We start from the raw sequence: 24,385 nt of genomic DNA on the forward strand, positions 1-24,385 counted from the left end.
CCTCCCATTTTGCACTCCAATGACAGAAAACAGGTAAGTAGAAGTACATCCAGGTCCTGGAGCATTCAGTGGAAACATTAGAGCATATTAGCTGCTGGAAGACTGTTGTTTGTACAGCTGAGAATTGCCATCATATTTTGAAAGCGTTTCCTTTCTGTTGTAAGGAGAGGGGGAAAATGTATGTATGTACAAAATACATACCTCTCTAAATCAAACAATTTGTAATTTTCCTCAGAACTTTTTTAGGAAAAGAAAAAATTTCCATTCAACTTTGCAGAATTCCTCAGAAGACACAAGGCGATTACTAGACTGACCCCTCCTTGAAAATTAAGGACTTCATGGATCCCAAAAGTTTTTCTTTGATCACTCATTCATTTTTCTGAGAGGTCGCCTGGGAGCTATCCAAGCCACCTCAAAGGTAAACCAGTTTTGTTATGCAAGACAAATGAGTTGTTTTTGCTAGTACATAGGTGAATTGGCACATGCCCTTTGCTCATCCTGCACACAGGTGACCATGCAGATGCAGAGTTTTTGCCTCCTATGTAGGAAGCTGCACTGACTCTCCATGGTAGGAGGCAGTCCTCCCAAAGCTGCTGTCCTCACACATTTATGGAAGGACTAGAGACAAGGTTTCTTTCCTGTCTAAGAAGTGAAAAACACTCCCACATCTGCTTTTTGAGCAGCCTTATCATAGACTCCTCCTTACTTGGGGGACAATATATTATAGTTCAACCTTGGTTCCAAGGAGTATTTTAGAGGTATAGCTTTGCCAGTAGACAAGGAGAGGAAACTGAGAAAGTCAGCAAAGAGCATGTCATGCAAACAGCTTAGTCACTCAAGGCAAACTCCACAGGGCTATAAGGTTAACACGCAAAATTAAAAATTAACCATCGGTGAATTAAGGCCACAACATTTCTTGGGCTTTGGGGTTTAACAGGAGCTGATCCTCTTTTCTAATCAACTTTCTCATGGTTTCATGAAGAAAAACAGTAATGAAACTTGCAAACAAATACACATCTATAGATATTTAAAATATGCACTAGTATGCAGTAGGCATGAAGCATCATACAGATGTAAAAGTGCACAGAAAAGAGTAGTTCAAAGCATCATGGAAAATCCTAGCTAAAGTAAACTGAGGAGAGACTTTTTAGGCTATTTCCTATTTGCCAGCAAAGAAAAATAGCAGCTCCAAGTGACAAAGCAGGTGAAAAGCATGCAGAGCTCTTCAGAATGGCCCATTATCACCCCAGCAACCCTCAGGCACACATAATTGATAAGCAAAAGGGAAAAAACAACACTTGATGCCCAGGGCAAAAACAATAAAAAAAAAAATATATGTACAAGTTGTGGCATATAAAATCTGCAGGCACTTTGACTATACTGATTAAGGTAGGAAAATAAGATTTGACAGAAACAGAAAAAATCTGGATCATCCTAAGGAAGAAGATGAGGTCTTTAACAAGATCCATAAACCAGGTGGCTCAAGGTGCTCCCTTGAGGTGATGCAGAAAGCCTTCAAGATGACATCTATCTGAAAAAAAGAAAATAAAATGCAGCTCTTTGGGCCAGTCCCTCTTTTGGGCAGGCTGAGAAAAATTTGTCTGCAGTGAAGAGGCAAATATGTTTGAGCAATGGGGATAATGCCCAAAAACTTGACAGGAACTTCCCAAGAAATACCAAGAACCCAAAGAAAAAGCATGAATTTACTGCTCTTGTAAGTAATAGTAGACTTCCTCCACAAGCACTTTAGAAGCCCCTCTTTCTAGAAAGCAGCGCAGACAATAACAAGTGGTTCAGTTGTGAGATACTTCATGAAGAATCATAATGCAATATGATACTTTTTAAATTCACCTCTTCCTGCCACTCTAGCTGGAATAAACTGTGTATCAAAACATCACATTAACTTTTGAATTTATGTAAGATGTTTTTGAAAGAAGGTGCCATGTTCTTGGCCCACACAGCAAAATAAAGGATGATTTCAGACATTCAGTAGATAGGTTGGATGACAAGCTTATACTTTGCAATTCTTTGCCCACCAAAATCCAAGGTATATATACTTGAACCAAGATGGCCAAATAGGACACAAATCCAACTCATGCCCTGCTGAAATTTTCAGCCTGCTGAATGGATATGAACCATCACCAATCACATCTTTGGTAATGTGCTGAACTGAGAAACAGAATGGCACATGAGCTAACATTCCCAAAGTTAGCCATTCCTGTTCCTGGTAGATTTTTAGAGATATAGTGTAATCACATTGAATTATGATTAAATCTACCTCTAACATGCACCAGAACTCAAATTCAACAGTTGTTCAGTCTTGCAACTATGCTCAGTTCCAAGCAGCAAGATAAGGAATAGGTCTCCTTGCGTAGATGGCATGCATCAGGTATCTTATCCTTCAGACATTCAGTTCATTTTTTCACAATGCAATCCAAGAAAGGTATTATATTTCATGGGCTCATCTAGCTGATTGGCAGATTTTTGGAAGATACTGTGCCCTTAACCACAATGAAGATAATAAACAAGGAAGAATGCTTGGTTACCCTAGACAGCCTCACCATAATTTGAAATTTTTTACTAGATTTGAGAAACAGAAAAAAGTCAGAATGCCTTCAAAGTAAATTTTCAGACATAGTATACCCAAAACATGCAAACAAACAAATAAAATCCACTTATTGAAAAGATACCAAACTAAGACAAGGAATTCAACTTAATATTACAGGTGACCAAAACTCAGAGTTACTGTCCCCAGTGTCTTTCCTGTATTTCCCCTTTGTTTCATCTATGGTCAGAATGTTTCATTTGCAACCCTGAACTATGTAAGCTTAAACTAAAAAATTAAAATGTATGTACTCATTATGCACATACCAGTCTTCCCAGCTGGACTGCATTTCACATGAGGTGCTGGATGTGGGTCTCCTATGATAAATTCCACCTGAAAGAACTTCAAAACACATGTAGTCTGGTTGAATGTAGAAAAAATAATAGAAAAGAGTATGCCAGGAGCTCTCTTAAGTACCTTAACCGAATTATGGTAGTCATTTGCAGTCATCCCTGACTTTAAAAGACTGGCTCATGATTATCCCTGGCAGAAAAATTAACCCACAAACATATGCACTTCATATATACTGGCAAATATAGCCAAATACCTTGAAACAGGCCAATAATTAATCAGTCAGATGAATGCTGAAAACAGTTCTCAAGAATTTGGAGTCGTGTTAAAACTAAATTTAGTATTCAAATAGTGTACCAGTTGTGACAACGTGCCATCTGCACAGATGATTTGGTCAACACAGGACTCTGTGCACCTGTGGCCACCCTCAGGACAAAGCCAAAATCTTGATGAAGAAAACCCTAAGCAGAGCAGACTAACCCACAAGTTGAGCAAGCTAACAGAATTTTCATAGCACAGAACAAATCCCCAAATTAACAGAAATTTTAGTGGTTTACATGTATTGGGAAGAAGTGGGTGATTAATTCATCAGACAAAAAAAAATTAACTACAACACTTTATTGAATGGTTACCTATAATACTTTGCTTATTGCTCCCATGTATTTAGCAACTAGGTTAAGATACAGCTAAGGATCAAAACAGCGCTATATCCTACTTTGCTATGTTTTCAGTTCTTGTTTAATACACCAATATATCCTTCTAATCCATTGCTTGGTCTAAATTTCCTTACAATTTAGAAAAATCACTGACACATGGGGTATGGAAATAATAATGGAATGCTCTGAGGCAAACAGGGATTAATTGTAATTGTCGATTTTTCTGAGCACACTTAAAGCAGCAGCCACATGCTGCCTTATTCCATGAATCCAGGAGATTGTTTGAGCAGGCAGTGTTATATTACTCTGGGGTGGGAATGAAATCATGTGGGAGCAGCAAGCACAGCTCATGGAGAAAAATTACCATTTTATATTTATTACTTTGACTGGTTTAAGTGCCACAGGAATAGACTCTCTAATGCATTTGAGTGCAATTCCCCAACAATTTTACTCTGTTGCTTTGTAAACTATTTTTAGGGTAAGTCTCAGAAGACTTTTAAAGGCACAAGCCATCTGAATTTAAAAGGTTATTTTGGTGGTTTATCAAAAGGATATAAATAATATTATACATCTTTCCAGATTAGATTGATTCTTCAAATTCAGGCAGGAGAACAGAATTTTAGGAGAAAAATTCTAGTTTTGAATTTGCACATCATTTTTTTCCATAAGCTCAAATATGCTTCTTCAGCAGGCTCTTCATCATTTTGGATTTCCATTGGTAACTCTACAGTGTGGATTTTTCATGCTTTTAAAACACAATATTATTGTAAGGAAACTACAGGCTTGAACATACATAACTGCATAATTATACTGTTCACAAGCTAATGGCAAAAGAGCATAAGGACGTTCTGTTTTAGAGGATGAAACTTAAGGAAAAAGCAGAGTGGCAAAAGTTCACACCTCTAAAAGGATATTTAATCAAAACTCCAATTTTTTCATTAAACAGTAAGGTAATTACAGGTTGCTGACTTCCCTACCTTGCATCTTCACACAGTCACAGACATTAGCCATAACCATTCGTTGGCATCCTCTTCTCCATCATTCTGAAAAGCTGAAATCTGAGTGTCCAGCATAAAAATGTACCTTTCAGCTGCTAGCAACCTACTACAGATGGATTTTTGTGTTGACCTTCCAGCACAGGACAATTAATACCTTGAGAAAGTAAATGCATTCTCACAATGTACGTAGTAATGGCTACACAATGAATAAACCACAGGAAAAGGCTGAAAACTCTTTACTGATTTATGACATAATAATAGCCCAGAGGTGCTTCCTGTTTATTTTAATAGTCTTTTCAATCTTAGTCACTGACTCTTGGGCTGCACATATTCCAAAGCAGAGCCAGAGCATGGTCTGATTCTGACATCTCTGAACAAGGCCCTTTTTCCTAGCTGCCATTTCAGCAGACACCAGCAAGCACCTTCCAACCCACCCAGCTGGCTGCCAAAACCACTGCTATGCTGCAATTTATGAAATACTTATAGTGCTTCTTAAAGGACAAAACAGGCTTCCATACCAACTCAAAATCATTTCTGTGGGGAGTTGCACACTCTCCCCTGGGACTGCCCAGGGCATCCTTAGTCTGCCCTGTAATGCTGCAGGAAGCACAGGCGTGGGAGGAGCCAATACCTTTGTTTGGGCATTGTACTACTATACCAGCATCAGGAGAGAAAGTGAGAAAGGCAGTGACATCTAGCTGTCATCATCCAGGAAAATTCTAACCCACCACAGTGACTCTGATCCAGAGTGCTATATTAGTCCATGCCATTTCATCACAAACTACCAGTTTCAAGCTCCGTTTCCTTTCTGAAAGCTGGGTACAACAAGCAGCCAGCTCAGTGTGTTCAGCAGGTGAGTACAGCTATGCCAAATCGTCAAGGTTGAGCCTAGCAGCCTCTGATGGGAGCTGCATGATCACAGCCAGGCTGTAGAATCCTTAAGACTGCAGATGCCATCCATATGATAAGACTTTTTGATGGTTCTTCCCTCACCTACCCCTTGGATAAATCTGTGAATTGATACAAGGATTAGAAAAAGGTAAGCAATTTCTCATCCAGTAACACACATGTCACTTGCACACACTTCAATAATGGTGCTGGAACTGCTGTATAGCGGGTTTGGAAGTGAATCACACTAAACATAGCATTGTAGACCTAATGACTTGAGTGAACTACACTGTTCTAAGATAACTGTAGCTGTAATACACCAAATAATAAAATCAGCAAACATATTATTCTATTATTATTTTTGTTATTGTAGTCAAAGCCCCTCCTGTTTTGTGAGATATATGAACTTTTTTCCCACAAATTTTGCATATAAAGATACATGTTAACCATCCTGGAATGGGATTAAACTGTGTGTTAAATGCTTTCCTAAGAACACTGCACAGATCACTCGACAATTTGCCTCAGTGTTTTATAGCTGGCCAAATCCTCCTCTCACTGCTTTTATTCACTGTCCAATTTTCTGTGATTGGATTACTCCTCAAGGAATGGAGAGGAGGTCTTCAGCTATCATGTCAAGAAAGTATAGTATCTTCACTAGCATCTTCAAAGATGGAAGGATTTAGCAACATTAGGAAATAAAAGGATCTTCTAGATCTCGTCCTTTATTCCAGTGAGAGTTACAGTTATACAGAAACCATTCCAGCACTTCCAACATCATTGATTCTTTTTTTTCTTTAAGTGATATGATATATAGCTGACCACAAGGGAGAGGCATAGCAAATAACTGAAAACAAATTCAAGAAAACATCACTGTTTCTCATGAGCCAAACAAAAAGGTTAAGCAGTAGCCATCAAAGCAGTAATGTCAACACACATACTTTCCCTGCCCCCACCCCCAAATCAGCTCCAGAAAACTGTAAAAACATAAGTCGGAAATAACTCAGATGAGTCAGAAAAGTAATTTTTTTCTGTCTTACTTTCTCTCCCAGTCCCAGATATATTCAGGTAAGCACAAAGCCACATCATGATGCAGTCAACAACTTGCAAATGAGAAGAACAACGGAAAATGCAGAGAGCAGTGCAAAGATCAACAGCAGACCTTGCCTCTAGGAAACCTCTCTCCTTCCAAACTCCAGAAACTGCATGCAATGAACTACAGCCGCTTGCCACTTAGGATGAAAACAGAAGTCAAAAGAAAAATCACAGCAATGACAGCAGATGCAGATAAATAATGAGTCCTACCACAGCACTGTCTGGGCTAGGGAGAGGGCAAGGACACTCGTGTCAAATACCTGCATTGGAAAAAGACACTTCAAATATTTCTACAGCTGTTTTCTTCTCATCATTTCCCACTTAATATCTGTAACTATGGGAACACAAAAGAAAACCAAAAATTTAGGGAAGCAGGGACTGAGAAGCAAGACATCAATAGTTTCTTACAGAGATGAAAAGACAGACCAGCCAGATCAAATCTAACCAAGAAATCACATGTGGCAGTTCAGTAATGGTCAAACACACATCTCTGGTACAGTGTTTTACCCATAAACACAGAGTCCTAGGTTTTAAATAAGGTAGAAACATTGCCACATTTGCTTAATCTATAAATAACAATGAAGAATTAGTTCTAAATAGACAGCCTGTAGACTTTTTCACTTGCCACGGAAAGGCACAATCTCTGTTCAGTGTCACTGGCTTTTATCTAAGGTTTGCTGCTGGTTACCTCATTAAGCACTGGCTTCTGAAATGTCTTGCATCCACTGTATTCTGTAGCAGAGCAGTTAAATTTGTCATACTTGAAAGAGAACTTTGGAAGTATTATCTTTGCTATTTGGCCATTTTTTTTAAATCTTTTCTTTATGCAGAATGAAATAAGAAATGTCAGATAAAATTCAGAACCCCCTTTTAAACTGATACAGAGAAAAAGTTTTTGGTATCAGATAAGAACAGAAAAGACTGAGACACAAGATTAATTTACATATTTAGTGTCATCCAGCAAATACTTTTCGCTGGTTGATATGATGTGACCACATTTCAAGAAGTGGCTTTTTCTTCCAGCTTCAAAGAAAGAGAAAAATAGAAGAATGAACTTTTCTTTTTGCTTTAAATCCACACCTACTTCAAACACAGCTTTCTTTATGAAAGGCTGAGCTCACTTTTAGATTATAAAATTAATCACTTAATACTTCCTTCCCAAAACAATACATAATTCTGAACGCTTTTCTTTGGTGAAGCACACACATTTTCCAAAATTAAAGGACTACTATCTTTTTAAACAGGGTGACTGAGAAATTTCACACTTGAAAGAAAGTTTCCTGGGAAAGTGGGAAGAAAGCTGCAAAGAAGGTCCAGCCTCATCTTTTAGCCTTGAATTATGGGGGTGTCCTCTGATTCCAGATGAAGTCAATAGACTGACAGGTAACATACTGAACAAGGGAAAAAATAAAAATCAAGCAAAGTCAAACCACAACGCTCTAAATTTTTGATAGATTTTTTAAGCTCATTGCAGAGCTTGACCATTCTGGCCTCAAGTTACTAAATAGTTTGGTTTGTCTGATGGAGACCTAAAGTTGGACCTGCACTGGAAGTGCTACCTAGATAACAGACTGGCAATGAGAGGATGCCAGGTCTGCTCTCATGAGGCTACAACACTACATTGCCAGTGACCATTTTCATCCCTGGAAGTAGCTCCAAAGCTTTGCTTGACTGCTTCATTTTCAGTCTAGTCCATGCTGAAATGAAGATTTTCTCAGTACACACGGCTTTCAGCACTTGTTTTCTTAGATTCAGCCTCTGACCACAGTCATCTCTCTTTGGTAACTGATAGTTTAAGCTTCAGGTGTTAAATAAAGAATTTGGATAAGGTCTTTCTGTCTCACCCTCCCCACCTGCTCAGCCTCTGATATGTAATTTACTTGAAGAACTGAATGGCAGCCTCTAACCACAAGGGAAAAAAAGGATGGCCAGTACAGCCTGTTGTGTTTGATTCATGACCCACTTAACAAGTGCTCTGGTAAAACCTCAATTCATTTCTTTAGGCCTATTTCTTATTTCCTACAGCACAATCTGTCTTATGGCTCAGCCAGCCCCACAAGGCAAACCCTGGCAGTCCCATCTCCCAGCCCATGCAAGTACAAAGAGGAAGAGGAGGAGAAGAGCCACAGACATTGCCAGTCAGCCCAAGGAACATATAAAACATCCCACTGCTCAGCCTCAGGGGCCAGAAACTACCCGTACTCTCACACTGGCTCAGAGTTTCAGGTGCCTGCAGTCAGACAGCAGCTCAGGAAGACAGGGAAGGGCAGAACAGCCTTCACTGGCTCTCAGTGGACAGAGGGAGGAAGAGGTGCCACTGCCCAAGAGCCCCTGAGTCAGCACTGATGAAGAAACACCTTGAGCACCTCACAGATCAATCAGCACAGCAATGAGTGCCACTGAACACACACAGGCTTGTTTCCGCAGGAAAACATTTTAACTGCACACACAGGTGAGCATTTTGTAAAACTGCCAGTTTACACCGCTAATGCGATCACAAAAACCTACGATGGTTAGAATTTTATATTTAAAAAATATAGTCCAAATAAATTAGAAATTTAAAAATATATGCCTCAGAATTCCAAAGGGATGCACAATTTTACATTAAAAAGCCCCATGAAATGGATGAAACTCAATCTTCAAGAAGCTTTTATAAAATGAACAAAAAATAGCTACACTAAAGGGTGGCCCAATTTGTGGTGTTTGGGGGATATACTTTTATCTCTTCTCAAACTGCTTCTGATTTGTATTGAATTTTTCAGGTTATTAAAAGATTTATCCTTCTCAAGAAAAAACACTACTTTTTTGAATGGGCCTGAAATCAAACCAAGGGCTGTGGAGGTCCCTGCAGAAGATGAACAAGCAGAGTAGTGGGAAGAGTCAATCTCCACCTCCAAGCAGGAGCCAGAGCTTACAGCCCAGCCCTTTGAGAGAAGCCACAACTGGGGGCAGCAGGCTGTGCTCTGTGAACTGCAGTGTCTGTACCTGGGGCTGAGAGGGGAAGCACAGGCTGGGGGGTGGCTTGAGAAGAAGAGAAGAGAATGAAATGACATCCACCAGCCTTTCTGAGCTTCCTACCTCACAGTGATCCATTCCCCAGATAGAGCAGCAGAGCAGACACAGCAGCCCTGCTTCTGCACATGGCTACCTGGGCAATCCCAGTGCATGGCCCATGCTGGTGACAGTGGTCACCTCTTTGCAGGATGGGCTAAAGCTGAAATCTTAAGGGTTCAGGATATTAATAATTAATCACAGAATATGCTGAGCTGGAAGGGACTCATCAGGTCTATGTGTCTCATCAAGACATGTTGATAAACAACTTGGATAACATGGTTTTATATATATATAACCATGTTCATATACATACACATGTATATATATATTTCTATTTATATGCTTTTTTCATAGCAAATATTTTGCCTGTTGAATGAGTTCACCAACAGAAAATCAGGGCCAGATAGTGGTATCAAGGCATTACTCACATGGCCAGTTTCTGACCCTTTCTGCTCAGGACCTGGCACTTTATTTGAAGAACTGACATATTCAGATGAATTAGGGCTGTGGTTCACAGAACAGGACTTCATGCACAGTATAAAAGAGGATGAAAGAGTTTAGGAAAAATGAACCATTATAAATAATGTAAGTTGTTTTGAACTCCTCCAGCCTAAATGAAAGGCTAAATAGTGCAGTGTTTGGTAGCACACAGCCAAACTAATTTTTAATTGCTACATATTCTTTAAGGCTTATATGTAACAAATGGATAAACATTAAACTATTATTTCAAATATATGAAGAAAAGCAAGTTTCTCCTCTTCTTTGTTTTTGTTAATTTTTCAATGTTCATTCACGACCTTTGAAAGCCTTAAGGTGATAGAAAAGGACAGAGGCTTTGGGATTCAAATTGTCGTAGAAGCTTTGTTTTAAGGATATGAGTCCTGTACAGTTCCCATTGCTTAATTTCATGATCTGCCCAAATGTGAAGAAGCTATATAATTTTAAGATTTGCAGTCTAGTAAGAACAAAGATCAAATAACTTTTCCAAAAGTGTGAATGATTTCCTCTGAGGGGAGCTGAGTGACAATGAAGCTAATAAGGGATCTAGCCCTGTCCTCAGAAACATTTAAATGGCAACAGGATTAAGCCACAGAGTGAAGAATCAAGAATGCCTTCATTGGTTAAGTGTTAATTGCCCTGGCAGTACATATAATGCTGAACAAGGATGGGAGGAGCTGGGTTTATCACTGAGTCAAAACCAGCAGCTCAGTTTGACTTGTGGGAGGGAAACAAATGGTGCCTGCAACCTCCAGATGATGTTCTGCCTTCTGCAGAACCTCTCCTGATCTGTCCTCAGAAGAGCAGTTCCAACCTCCTCACCCTTTGGGATATTTGCACTGCTGAGCCCCAGATTACCATAAAGGACTGGTAATAAAGTAAATAAAATTAGCTACTTCCCACAGAGGACTGAGGCACAAATAAAAATGAAAAGCAAAGATATAAAACCAGGAGGCTTTTTTGTCCTTTTTTGTTTTTCTGTTATTTTTAAGGAGAAACTAGGAAATAAAGCAGCATGAGGGAAGCAAAGACATTTTCCATCATGAATTCTTGAATGCTGTACACATGATCTCATTGGTAATGGGTCAATGCCTCCTGTTGTGCCTTGGGCAAGATGGCTGTGATATATAAAATGCTTCTAGTGACTGTTGACATTGCAGAAAGCTCTTATTTCTCTCTCTCTCCCTTTGTTTTTTCTTAGCTGCATCTATGTCTCCATCTTGAGTGTATATAATTGAGAACTTCATAGCAGTCTTTTTTTTGACTTAGTAATTGCATATTGAACCATTTACTACACATACAAAATCAACAATTGTCACACTGCTAATAAACAGCTCTAAATTTAAGCTCTAATGGGGACATTCATGACGACATGTTGTCATCAGTAGTGCTGATGTCAGAGACAAGTGAAACCTTGGGGGCTGGTAGCCATCAGCTCAGACCCGCACCAGCTGAAATCAAGACAAAGGCTCCCTTCCAGACCAGAGAGAAAATACTGCATGGTGTAATAACAGAGAGGTTCTACTTACTTTCATTAGTTCATTCCTCAAAAGGGGCAGAAAAAAAAAAAATCAGATATTTTTCTATCATTCTCCTTCTAGAGAAAAATGCTGTTTCATACGCCCAATTTCCTCAGAGAACTACAAAATCCTCAGAGGACTCAGCTGAGTAACGTGACGCTTCGAAACAGAAGGGGACAAGCAGTCATCTGATAGTATTTTTTTTCCTACATAGGGAGCATACAGAGGTTGGTGTAGAAATGACACAGAGAAGAAAGTAGCCAAATTATAAAACACACATTTATTATAGTGTGTATATGTATATATATAGGATCATGATTACTAATGGCAAAAAGCAAGTGGATTTTCCTGAGTGCTAGTGGCATTTCAGTTTTCTCTAGATCATTGCAGCACAGAAATTTCACATATAGTAAGTAGATAGAAGGTGATTTTTCTGTTTCTTTTGCTTTCCCTCTTTAAATAGTAACTCAGATAGGAATAGACTATTTATGTCACTAGAATACAGCACAGAAAAGAAGCTGTATTATCTGCATATTTTATAGTTCATCTTTTTCTGGACTCACTATGGTGCCCATCAGTAAACAAGGAGATATTAGATGACCAAAATCCAGCATTATTTATTTTTATTGTCTATTACTTATTGCTGTTTACTTACAATTCTTAAAAGTAACACAGGACACCATTTAAAATTATCTATGCCATGAGTTTTACTGCACTATTCTCTCCCCATATATTATTATATATGGGTTATAATACACAAGCAGTGAAGAATTTGCTGCTAGATATTTCCCAGGGTATTGAGCTCCAAGGAAACCACTGATGTAAGAAATTTCAGCAAAAACATACTTCAAAAAACAAATGCAGATTGACCATTACTAAACATATTTTTCCTTTGTGGTTCCTGTGGTACATTATTACTTTTTACTGCATTTTTTCTTGTCTGTATGTATGTGTGTGTGATATTATTTCATACTGTGAATGGGACGTAAAGATATCATTCCTTTGCCTTGCCAAAGTGATGCAGAGAAAGTCAGGGTCTGTCAGAATTTTTGCTGCACAATACTGCTTTTCATGAAAAGTACCACTACAAACAGTAAATAAGAAGAGTAGTCAGACTGATCAGATATTTTCCCGACAGTGCTTTTTGCACAATCTCAATTTTTATTTTTTTAGATAAACAGTTTCCAATAAAAGAAGTAATAAACTTTCCACAGAGAAAAAAATGTAAGGCAGAAAAGCAGAAGAGCTCATAGATTTTAACAGTATCCACTTCAAGCAGATAGAAGCTCTCTGAAGAGAATTTAGTACTCTAGAAAAGATCTTAAGGAACTGCAGTTACCCTAGTTTCCCCAGAAAAGAGACAGAAAAATCTGTAAGTCATGTGAACACCAGCCTTTCTGGTCCAGACCCACCTCACTCAAGCATTTAGCCCCAAGAAAAAAGAAACTGAACACAATTATTTGGCCTGCACTTCAAAGCTTAAACTAGGTGATCTAGTGAGAACTCTAAGTGTTAAAATAGAATAGCCTCTTTACATTACTTTTTGTGCCCTCCTTTTTATTCTCAGGCAGCTTGCTTGATCTATTTGTAATTAGACAAAAGGAATAACCAGAAGCTCTGGAAATGCAGACTGTGTACATATGTGTGTGTACCTACATCTCTCCTCCAGCCACAGCCAGAAATGTACTAAGGGCATGCTTCAAGTACCCTGACAAAACCAAGTAAAGGGTGAAATTCAGTATCTTTGGCTGGGCGATAAGTTAAAAATAGTGCCCACGTAACTACAGAAAATACATTTCCACGTGTCATATCTTTTACAGTTATCTGTTGTTTAGTCTTGAATTCTTTCCCTTTCAAAATGTCAGGGGGCCAAATAAAATTCAAAAGGCTTCTAAGCCAGTCAAAAAAGCCTCATTGCTCAGCGGATGGTGTTTCCTTTCAGAGAAGCATTACTAGTGTGGCAATCCTGACCACTCAGCAGTAAGGTGCAACAGATGATGACTGCATTCTAAAAGGTATGCCTTGCTCAAAAGCTGAATAAATAGGTAATGAAATGACTGATTAAAAAATTAGTAATCCAAAACATTGGTTCATTTCTGTCACTCTCACACCCTGCACAAAACCACAGCTCAAAAATAAGGATAGTACCTTTAGAATCCCTAACAGGAAATACCTTCCCCTCAGGCATTGTTATTTTCTCTGCTTCAAGTTATACTTTCTAATCCAGCACAAGGGAAAATGGTAAAATAAGTGTAAAAGAACAACTGAAAATGCTGTACTTTTTGATCCAGGACAGAAAACCAAGGCCAAGTCTAGTTTCCACAAAGTCTAAAACGCAAAAATGAAAAAAGCAACTATAATATTAATAATTAAAATTGAATTAAAACTAGTGTAAGTTAAGGCCAAGGGAGTGTTTTTACTTTATAAATTTTTTATTGTTTTTGATCAGTTAGAACTGCAGAAGGCTTTGAATACAGAAATATGCATGTAAATGAAATAGTATATACTAAGATGTCTTAACTGAGGACATTTTTTTAAAATAAACCATAAAAGTTGTCCTTAATATATTATTACATTAATTATACACAAATAAGTTATGAGAATTATGTTTAAATAACTGCTGTGTAGGCAAGCATCCACGAGGATCAAAAACACAACCTTGAATCCAGATTCTCATTTTGTCAATGCCACAGCAACCACTGCAGTTATGCTTCTTTGAGGACCATAGCCATACAGCCTCAGCCTGGCTCTGAGTTGCTATGGCATGGGAAGACTCAGTTTGACTTCAAATGCTAGAACTCCTCAGACTCTTAAAGAGAACCTTTATTCCAGAAGAAAAAGGGCAACAATCACCCTTAGATTAGGAAAGAGCATTGGTTTCCCGTTGCCTCCAAAGGTTCCTGTCAAATCACAAGGGTAAGAATGAGGGGGGACAGTGAAGAACTGTATCTCACAAATCTCCCTTCTAAACTCCTTCTGAGATGCTCGGGTGCCCTTCCCACTCCACAGCAAGGTTTATCACAAGTTTCAGAGAGGCAGAGCTGAGGCAGTCCCATGCTCAAAGTGTTTGATTGCAAACCGCAGTATTTATCTAGCTTTTAAAAGATGAAAGGCAGCCTCTGATCATTACAATGAAACTTAATGTGCAGACTTCACAATAATAGATAGTGCCCAAAGCACTTTTCAAAAGTACGTTGTTAGTATCTTGGAACATTAGGCAAACTTGATTTTGTAAAGGTGGCGTTACCCCTGTTGTAACTGTAACCCACCACATCCTCTCTAAGAACTCTATCTGAGAAAGCCCAGGTGCAGAGGATCCTTGAAAAATACTCTGGGCTTTGTACAAGGAGAAAAAAGAGTCTGTATAAAGCTGTCACCACAGCAATTATGGATAAAGGATGAGGTCTGAAATCCAGCTGCTAAAATACTTCAAGAGTGTTGCTGGCAACCTTTATATGGTAATAAGAGTTTGATGTTTTGTAAACTAACAACACAAATATTTTAAGCATTCAGCAGCATGAAAGTCAAAGTGCCAACTAGACCGCCAGAGAAGGAAGGAAGCAGTAGTACTGAAAAGAATTATTGCCTGACAATGAACCCTGCCCATGTGAAGCATAATTTCAGAGACACCAGGAGTGTAGCTGCACGTTTAAGCAACTGGACACGTACAGTGACCCTGAGGAAGTTATTCCCTGCTGACAAAAGCAGGGTCAGTTGTGGATATGCCAACCTGGTCAGAGAGAGAGAAAGTGAGATAAACTTTCCCATGAATTGGTCTGGGAAGCTATAGGGAGCTGGAGAGAAAGAATTGTAAACTATCTGCTTGTGGTGTTTGTAATAAGCTATTTTCCTCATAAGATATTTATCCCAGAGGGTGTCTTCCTAATTAGCCAGTCATGTGAAATATGTTGGTTAAATAACCAATCAGGTCCACATGTAGTGGACCAGGGTATAAAAGAAGGGGTTCCAATAAACTGGCATTTTCAGCCTCTTCACCTTCTGATCTAGAGTCCATGTCACTTTAGCTGTTCCTGACTCAACAGTGACAGTGAGTCAGTGGGAAAACAATCCAAACTTCTTGGCTAAGTGGCCATACTCTTCCTAAGTAATAAACTTTCTCTTCTAGGGTTCTCACAGAATTCCCCTTGGAAACTTGTCCTTATATGGGTGAGTTTGTGTTCTTTTGTGTACTGATGCTCTCATTTACCATTGTTCATTAAAAAATACAGACAGCTCTCGCTTCCAGTGTCTAAAAAACCCAATGCACATTAGATGTAGCTCACTTCAGCATTATCCCTAATGCCACTAATAGTCTTCTTAAAAGAAAAATATTGCTTACATGTAGGTTGATGGCTTCATCTCACAGAGCTAAGGAGTTAGGTAACACACCTTTTTAGTTTGATTCTTTTGTGATACCTCAAGGATTGTAATCACAGTAGTGATATGCCACGAATGAAGTGTATGTTGTGGATCTGAGATAATCAGATGTCCTTGACCTTGTGCTTTTGAGAAGGTAGAGAGAGGTGACAGACCTCAGGAGGCATATTCATGTCATCTGAAAACATGTCCTTATTTTACATGTAGGATCTAAAAAAAGCCCACCAGGCATTTGACATTCCTGGAACAGAAGGGTTACATGGGTGCTTAACAAAAGCAAATGGGAAAGAAAAATGAAACTAAATGTGCAGATTTCTTCTGAACAGCAATGTAAGGAGCACAATTTTGACATGTACAAAGACTGTGTTTATTATCCCCTGGAGAGAAGATGAGTGGAGAAGCTGACATTGGTTGCATAGTGACATTTCAGGATGGAAGAAGGCATATAGCCAATTAAGTCTAACATTTGTAACCTGTAGTGCTTTTCCCCTCAAGTGCTTATCTAACACTCTTTAGAATATGTTCACAGCTGCAGCTTCTATTTCTGCCATTAGTAAACTTTTCTACTCTTACTTTAAAGGAGCATGCTCTAAACTTCCTTCCTGGTACATTTTTTTAATGATTTGCAGGATCTAGGCCCTCAAATTAAACACATTTTTTGCTACTTACTATTTCCAGCTCTCTTCTAATTTTAAATTTCCCCTTCCTATTTTAAAATAAATTCACTATCAGTCCAATCAGTGTGTATTTATCCACTGCCCTTGGATTTCAAGCTTGCATTGACCAGGCATATTATTTCTAGTGTTACCCCATATGAAAATGAAAAACACAGTATTTGTCTTATATTACAATTGCTGTCTCTCTCTCACTGTTTCTACAACAACTTATAGGTTCCCTAGTCTTCTGGACAAGGTGTTTTCATAGAATTTCACTCTTAATTGATGCAGGTATGTGTTATTCTCTTGATCACCGTACCATCAAAACATCCTCAACATCCTTAGCCAGTAAGCACATTGCGGGAATGTGTGTTAGCTGAACTTCAGAGATTCGGAACCTGAAAGAACACAAGAGTCCAAACTATTTTCCCCTTGAAAACAGTGAAACTATAAACCCTGATGCAAAGGAAAGATTCACAGGCCCTACCTTGCAAGTTTACTTTAAATCATATGTGCTATCACTATAGTGCAAGAGTTCTATTGTCAGTACATTGCAAGGGTTCCATATTGCTAGAGTTTCACACCTCCTTGATGTTACTCACAGCCAGCTCCTCTAGGCACTGACTCTTCCTTCTCCTCACAGCAGCCAACTGACTCCAGTTCCCCAAACAACCCACTCTTATAGCACTCTTCTTCTTATTGGCTACAGCTGTGGCCTGTTAAAGTCAGGCCTGCTCCTAATCTTTAATAATTAGCCCAGCTGCAACTCTTTAGGGAGTAAGGTTACTTTCTATACTACCTTCATTCATTTATATTCTATCCCCTACACATATGAAGTAACTTCAGTGCTGAAAAATCAACAGTAAAGCAGCATGGGACAAAAGAATTGTAAGGAGCAGTAGAATCAGCTCACACTAGCCTCTTTCAGGACTTATCTTTGGGAAGCACAGGCTGATAATTAAGAGTACTGATGCAACACAAAGGTGAGGTACATGGCTATGGCTACCCAACAGAAAAAAAAAATAGGGTTTTGTTGTTGTTGTTTGGATTTTTTTAACCCAGCTATACAAGATAATGAGATAAAGCCCTAGGTATTCATCTTCTGACAGTAAGAATCATATGTGTGAAGGACTAAGATTATGGTAGATAAAGGCTTTTATAAGAGCATTGTGGAAGTGTGCAATGGACCTTACAATGTATGCTGATATTTTAAGATACTTTACAGAACATTTTAAGGATGTTCTTACAAATTGCAATGGCTCTTGTATATGAAACTGTGTCATCTGTAAGAACCTATTTCAGGAAATTATCTTCAAATTTACTCCTACTTGCCATTGACAGTAAATTGCTGCTATTAAACAGATTTCTATAAAAAAAAAAAAAACAAAAAACAAACCAGCCTGTGATTTAGTCCTGGTGTAGGTTGTGATCTTTCATTTGGGAACTGTACAGACAGCTGTATGGGGACTAATACAAGAGATCCACATGCTTTTAGACTCTTTTGTGTAAAATACATTCTATCTACACTCTCAGGACACAAGTTCTACTCTTGATAACTATTTTTAGGAAGTATCCCCTAAATTTGTTCTGGAGCTACTGCACTTGAAAGGCAACACACAAAATACAGCGAACAAGCAGTTTCTTCCCTTCTGCACTGGGCATGTTGGTGCTTTCAGAGGTTTTATTTGCCAATGATTTCCTTCAGCATATTCATTGTTTTCCTCTGTCCTTTCTTGCAAGTAACCTGAAGCAGATTTTGTCCTTCCTGAATTTCCTCTGCCCTGTCCTAAGCCATTCTCTGAGTTAAACTCCCAAGGAAACCAATCAGTCTGCCACCTGTCTGAAAACCAGGACAGAAAAACGGGTTTTCTAAACTTTAGCAATGACTAAAGATACAAACCTGACAAAGGCAAAGTCACTCTGTGTTAATGACCCTTAATTGTTCATCACTATTTGCCCCCCTCCATCAACATCTTTTGGAATTACAGATCACATTAAAGATTTAAAATAACAGCGAATACACGATTAAACAGACAAAACAGAACACATGCTGACACTTTCAAACATCCCAGCGCTTCCTGTGTATTTCTTGTGAAAGCAAGTTCATACTGGAATTAAATATTAGCAATTTACCTACAGCTTTTTGTCTCTCTTGCCAGAGATGGTAAAGACAGATCATTTCTTTGACCAATATGACTGATTAGACACACAGCAGGATAATGAACAAGGAGGTTTATGAGACCCACCTCCATGCTGAACCATAATGCCAAGTAGGTCTTTAGCTTCACCTGTACTACAGTTTTGGGGTTTGTAATGGCCACCTATCTTCCCACTAGCTCCATTGCTTTTTTCACCATCCAGGTTTTTCTCCTGTGGGACACTTCAAAACCCCAAACACATACTTAACCTAACAACAGTACTCCTACCCTCCATCTCCATCTCTTTGTATTTTCTTTCTTAGAGGGTCATTTCTATAACAAGAGTGTTGTGAGCTCACCTAGTGGATCCAGACCAGACTGTGGCTTTACATAGTCAAACATCTATCTAAAGGCCAGCCACTCTTGGTATTTAAGTCAACAAAAAAACCTACTCTAAAAGAAATGAAATGTAGGAAAAGACAGGTATTTCCTTTCATATTAAAAGGAGTGTGAGTAAAGAGAAACAGCTTTTGTGAATCAGTAGAAGAATGCATGAGCTGTAGAATTTTCATTCTTCATTGTGCCTGAAATACACGGATAGATGGGGAAAGAAAATGATGGAGCAATTATGTCCCTGGCATAGAAATGATACTGTCTCAGTTCTACTTTCCCCGATTTCCTGCTAAAGAATATTTTAGCTGCAGTTTGTCTGTTCTCCTAAGTGTTAGCACAGCAAAACACTTCTTGTAAGGCCTACAAAAACATCTGCTGAGAGGAGGGATTCACTAACATTGATGCTACAGCAAACTGTTCTGTTTTCTCCTTTCCTTCTTCCACCCACCTCTAGGAATTTGGAACAGAAAAGGATTGCTGATAGAAAAAGATATGCCAGAAAACAAAACTAAATAGGAGTCCAAAACTGTAAAAACGAATACTGAGTTGAGCAAAAATAACAAGAAAATTACCCCTTTCTTAAAAACATCTTCAAAAATAGTGTGATTTTTAATTTTAGTTTACACTCATCTCCTTCCTTTAGGGCATCAGTCCACTACTAACTGAAAAACAAAAGTTTCCTTTAGCCACAGAATGACAGGTCAAGGTAGAAGAGATGAATTTTATCTGAGTTGTCTGGTCCAATTTCCCTGCTCATGCAGGGTCCTCCAAAGCTCGTTGCCCAGTACTATATTCAGATACTATGTATGCATGTATTTATATATACACTACCTATACTATATGACATAAAGAAAACCAGGGTAATTTATGTGCAATCCATATATTGAGATAATCTACATAGAGATTTTATATAGATAAATACCAATTATACGTTATATACCTAGACACAATATAAACATTTATATATAATCAGAATAAAGTTATATGACTGAACATAGAGAGAGATATTATATAGAGAGATATACACTAAAGCACAGGAAAGAGGAGAACTAAAGCATCTCAGAGGGCTGCATGGGCTCACCCTGTAGACACTGAAGGTAGACTCTGGCCTCTTTGTTAAAACCCTAAAATGTATTTTCAGATGGAGAAATGAGCCACAGACTCTGTTCAACCAAATAATTCTACATCTAAAATTTATTGTATGGAACCTACGAATGCAAAACACTCAGCCATTTATTTTTTTCTCTCTCATACAACTAAAATTGTATAAGCAGACATAGGTGATGTAATAAACCTGATGTTTTTGTAAATTCAAAGATATCCCCAAAGCCAGAAGTGGGACATCACTCCAGCGTTTTGTTAACATAACAGGTTGTGCTTCATGGTTAATTAACTTTAATGTTAATCCATAGGAAGATACAACTTGTATATATATGTGAGAGCTAGTATCAGTTTCAAAGATGACAAAATGTAACTGCTTGCACAATTGTGCATACAGTAACATTTTTGTTTTGACACTAAGAGCTTAAGATGTTTTTCTTACAGTGATGGTTCCTTTGGGGATCTGCCTCAAACTGACCTCCTCAAAGCTGACTCTCTTCAGCTCAGTTCAAGGCTATCTCTCCCTATGCCTTCACTCCTCATGTGAAGGGAATTATTTATCTATTTATTTATATAATCTTGCCTGCTTCTGCATGAATACAATACATTCTTCAGGACCTGCACACTGTTCAACTGCTCTCCTTTCTAGCTTCAGATTGCTGACTGTCCACTGCATCCCAAAGCTTATCATTCCTGGGTTGCCCAGACTCCTAAATTTCTCCTCTCATTTTCTTGCATTAAGCTGAAGTTTCCCATGGTGCTTTCACAAGCACTTCATTTGAAAGACAAAAATTATACCAGAACTTTTCTTTAAAAAATTGAAAGAATAAATATGACATGGATGAATATTAATGTCTCCTCTTTTTAATTTTCTTTGCTTTTGGATTCTCATCTGGTTTAAAGCCTCATCCTCTTGCAATGGAAGTCTGGCTCTTCTGTTAAGTCTGCTTTGGCCATCCTTCCACACTGGACTTCAAATATATCCATGATCCATTCTTACAGCTAATCCTACTGACCCTGCAACCACCATGCAAACAGGTCGAGGAGCTGAAGGGATTGAGCTACTATGAAAATATTATAAGTTACTCCCAGGAGGCAGAAGTAAGGTGGCAAACTCAGCCAAATGACACCTTTTTGAACTCCTTACGTACAGAAAAACAAATTCTGCCACTCAGAAACTTTCATTGGCCCTTTCCAAATACTAAGAGAAAAATGTGGGAAGAACTCTGAAAATAGATCACCGAAATTTTCTTCCACAAACTCCTCAAGAGAATGAGATCATGTAGACCTCTTGAAACCTGACCTACAACTATGCCAGTTGAAAATCATATTTCTTTGCCCTGGGCAAACTAGGACTACTAAAACTTAAGGTATCTCTGCCTCTCTTCCCTAAGTATCAGCAAGGAACTTATGAGAATCAAACTAAATATGAATAACATACTGTGAATTGATACAAATCTTGCTATAAACACAACTACCTTTTTCACAAGTACCTAGATGTAATAGCACTAATACTGGCATCAGTTGTGATTTTTTGTTGTCAGCTGTTGGTATAAGGCCAATAAATATAGCCACCTATTGCATTGCTTTTACCCAGGAGTTGTTTTGCAAACTGGATCAGAGAGCAAGCATTAGAGTACTAAAATTAGTTTGTGCTGCAGAGGTAACAAATTAAAAATGGCACACTGTAACACCAAGCAGTGTATAGTTTTGCCAATTGATTTACGAGGTCAGGAGAAAAAGAATGTATCACCTGGCATTATCTCTGCCCAGATTTAATGGCTGCTCTGTCATCAGTGCACAAAATATTATAGAAGTTGAGAAAGGTCTTTTCAAAAGACAAGGGCTGTTTACAACGGAATGCTTCTCTCTAAGACACCTTAATAAAATTATAGCCTTGGTGGCCTAAATCTTGCAGCACAGTGAGAAATCTATATGGTGGTGGCTTTTGGCTCCAGGCAAATATTTTTAAATTCATGGTCAAATGACTAGAGGACTGTCACGCCACCTCCAGCCGTGAAAAACATATTAAGGTCTGGACTGTCTGGTATTTTTGCTGCCCCTTTGTGTCTACCGTTAGCACAAATTTAATGGCAAACTCAGATCCTTTGCAGGAGTTCAAAACAACATGTTCACTATTAACTCCAGGTCTCTTTTAAAAAATAGGCACTGATAAAGGACAGAGAACTACTCTGGTTCCAGTATAAGAAGTCATAGGAAGAAAGAAAAAGGGGAAAAGTAGCTCTTGATGTATGGTGAGGTTTAATCTTGAGATATTAGGAAAAAAAAAAAAAAAAAAAAAAAAGGAAGTGTTCAGACAGTACTCTAATGTAAGAACCAGTGCCATGTTTCACCTCAGAGGTGATTGCACTTCAGTGACAGATGAATAGATGACTATGTCCCTCTCTATAGTATGCTGAATGCATTCACAAGCTTTCTGGATTGGAAGAGAGGTTGTAAACAAAAGGGCTTATTATAATGGCATTTACCTGAAAAGCAACAAGAATAAATATGCATTCAGGAGACATAAGGAGTTTATCAGCATCACCACCTTCTACTCTCATTGTAATCCTTGATATAAGAATGATTTGTGTGTCTCCCACTTCCACTATCCATAGGCACTCAAAATCACAAGAGTTTTAATTCACAGTCTTACAATAGACAACTCATGTGCTATTTACTGCTCCTAATCTATGAAATTCATTGCTGGAAAAGTATCAGGTGGTTCAGTTTTTAAAAAGGAGGATAAGGAATTCTAAAGACTTTGTTAAAACCTAATGAAAATGTTGGGTATTATTAAATCCTAGAAAAAAAAGTTTCAATATTACATCATCTAAAATTATGCTTAATAAAAAGTACAACCAAAGTTGTAAAATCTAATATCCAAAGTCAGCAAAAATATTTTTATTTCTTAACTGTAAGTATATTTTTAGAGCCCACTAAATTCAAAATCTGCTTAAGATCTCATAAATTGCCATGGTCAGGATGGTAAAACTTAATTCTATTTTATGATTTTGCTGAGTGGTATGCTGCTTCACTACATAGAGAACCTGAACTTTGCTACTGGCCACTCTATTCTTAATTAAAACAGTCTTCCTCTCTGAACATACTTAGACTGCAGAAAAGATCAGCTTTGGCATGAACTCATTTCTAATTACAAGTCATACAGTCTAAATGGAATATAGCCAAGTGCAGGACCCCTCAGCTGTCTGTCACTATACAATAATTAATCTAAAATTAACATTGGGAATGGACTTTTAATTCAAATATATTAAAAATACTAAGATATCTAGGTATGGAGATGATTTTTTTTTTTTTTATTTCCTCATTTTAAGGAAGGTATCAGCAGAGCAATGAGAGGCACCACCCGAAACCACATCTTAGGGACTCTGAGTCATAAAGGATAATGTAGAAAAGAACAATTTGTTAGGAATGGGACTGGGTGAAGGCACATTTCAATGCACCTACTAGAGCCTTAACACAAGTTAAATTTTACCACTAAATTTAAACAACTCATAATAATGTAAAACTCCCTTATTTCTTTCACATAGTACTAGAGAAATGCCTTACACCTGGTATTTTGTCTCGAGAATTATTTTGTTACCATATGCACTACAAAAAAAGTAGTGAATATTGAATAATTGAATAATTTCTACTACCAAAAAAAAAAAAAAAAGAACTGAGTTTTATAGCCTTATGGCACTTAAAGAAAATGAAAACATCTGTATAGGTATCTACTATTTTTAATTTAATTGTTTTAAATTTCAAAATTTGTTGCTGTTCAGCCATCCAACTTTGACAGATTTTGCAACCAAACTCAAGCACATTTTAAAGCCATAGAAGTGCGTTAATTTTAGCAGAGCTTAGTGTTACACAAAAAAAGACATCAAGCTTATCCTACATCCTACAAACTATTCCTTCTATTGCAGAACAAGGTTGGATTACTACACTTCACAACAACCATACCAGCCTTTTCTCATCCAGTATGCAAGAAGAAAGTCAAAATATGTCTTTAGTTTTCAAAGAAGAATGAAATCATGCACTATAGGACTGAAATTGTCCCAGGACAGCGTATTGGAATACACCCAACATCTGCACAGTCTCACCATCTCTGTTTG

This window comes from Zonotrichia albicollis, chromosome 3 (genome assembly GCF_047830755.1).
Source record: "Zonotrichia albicollis isolate bZonAlb1 chromosome 3, bZonAlb1.hap1, whole genome shotgun sequence".
Classification (NCBI taxonomy): Eukaryota; Metazoa; Chordata; class Aves; order Passeriformes; family Passerellidae; genus Zonotrichia; species Zonotrichia albicollis.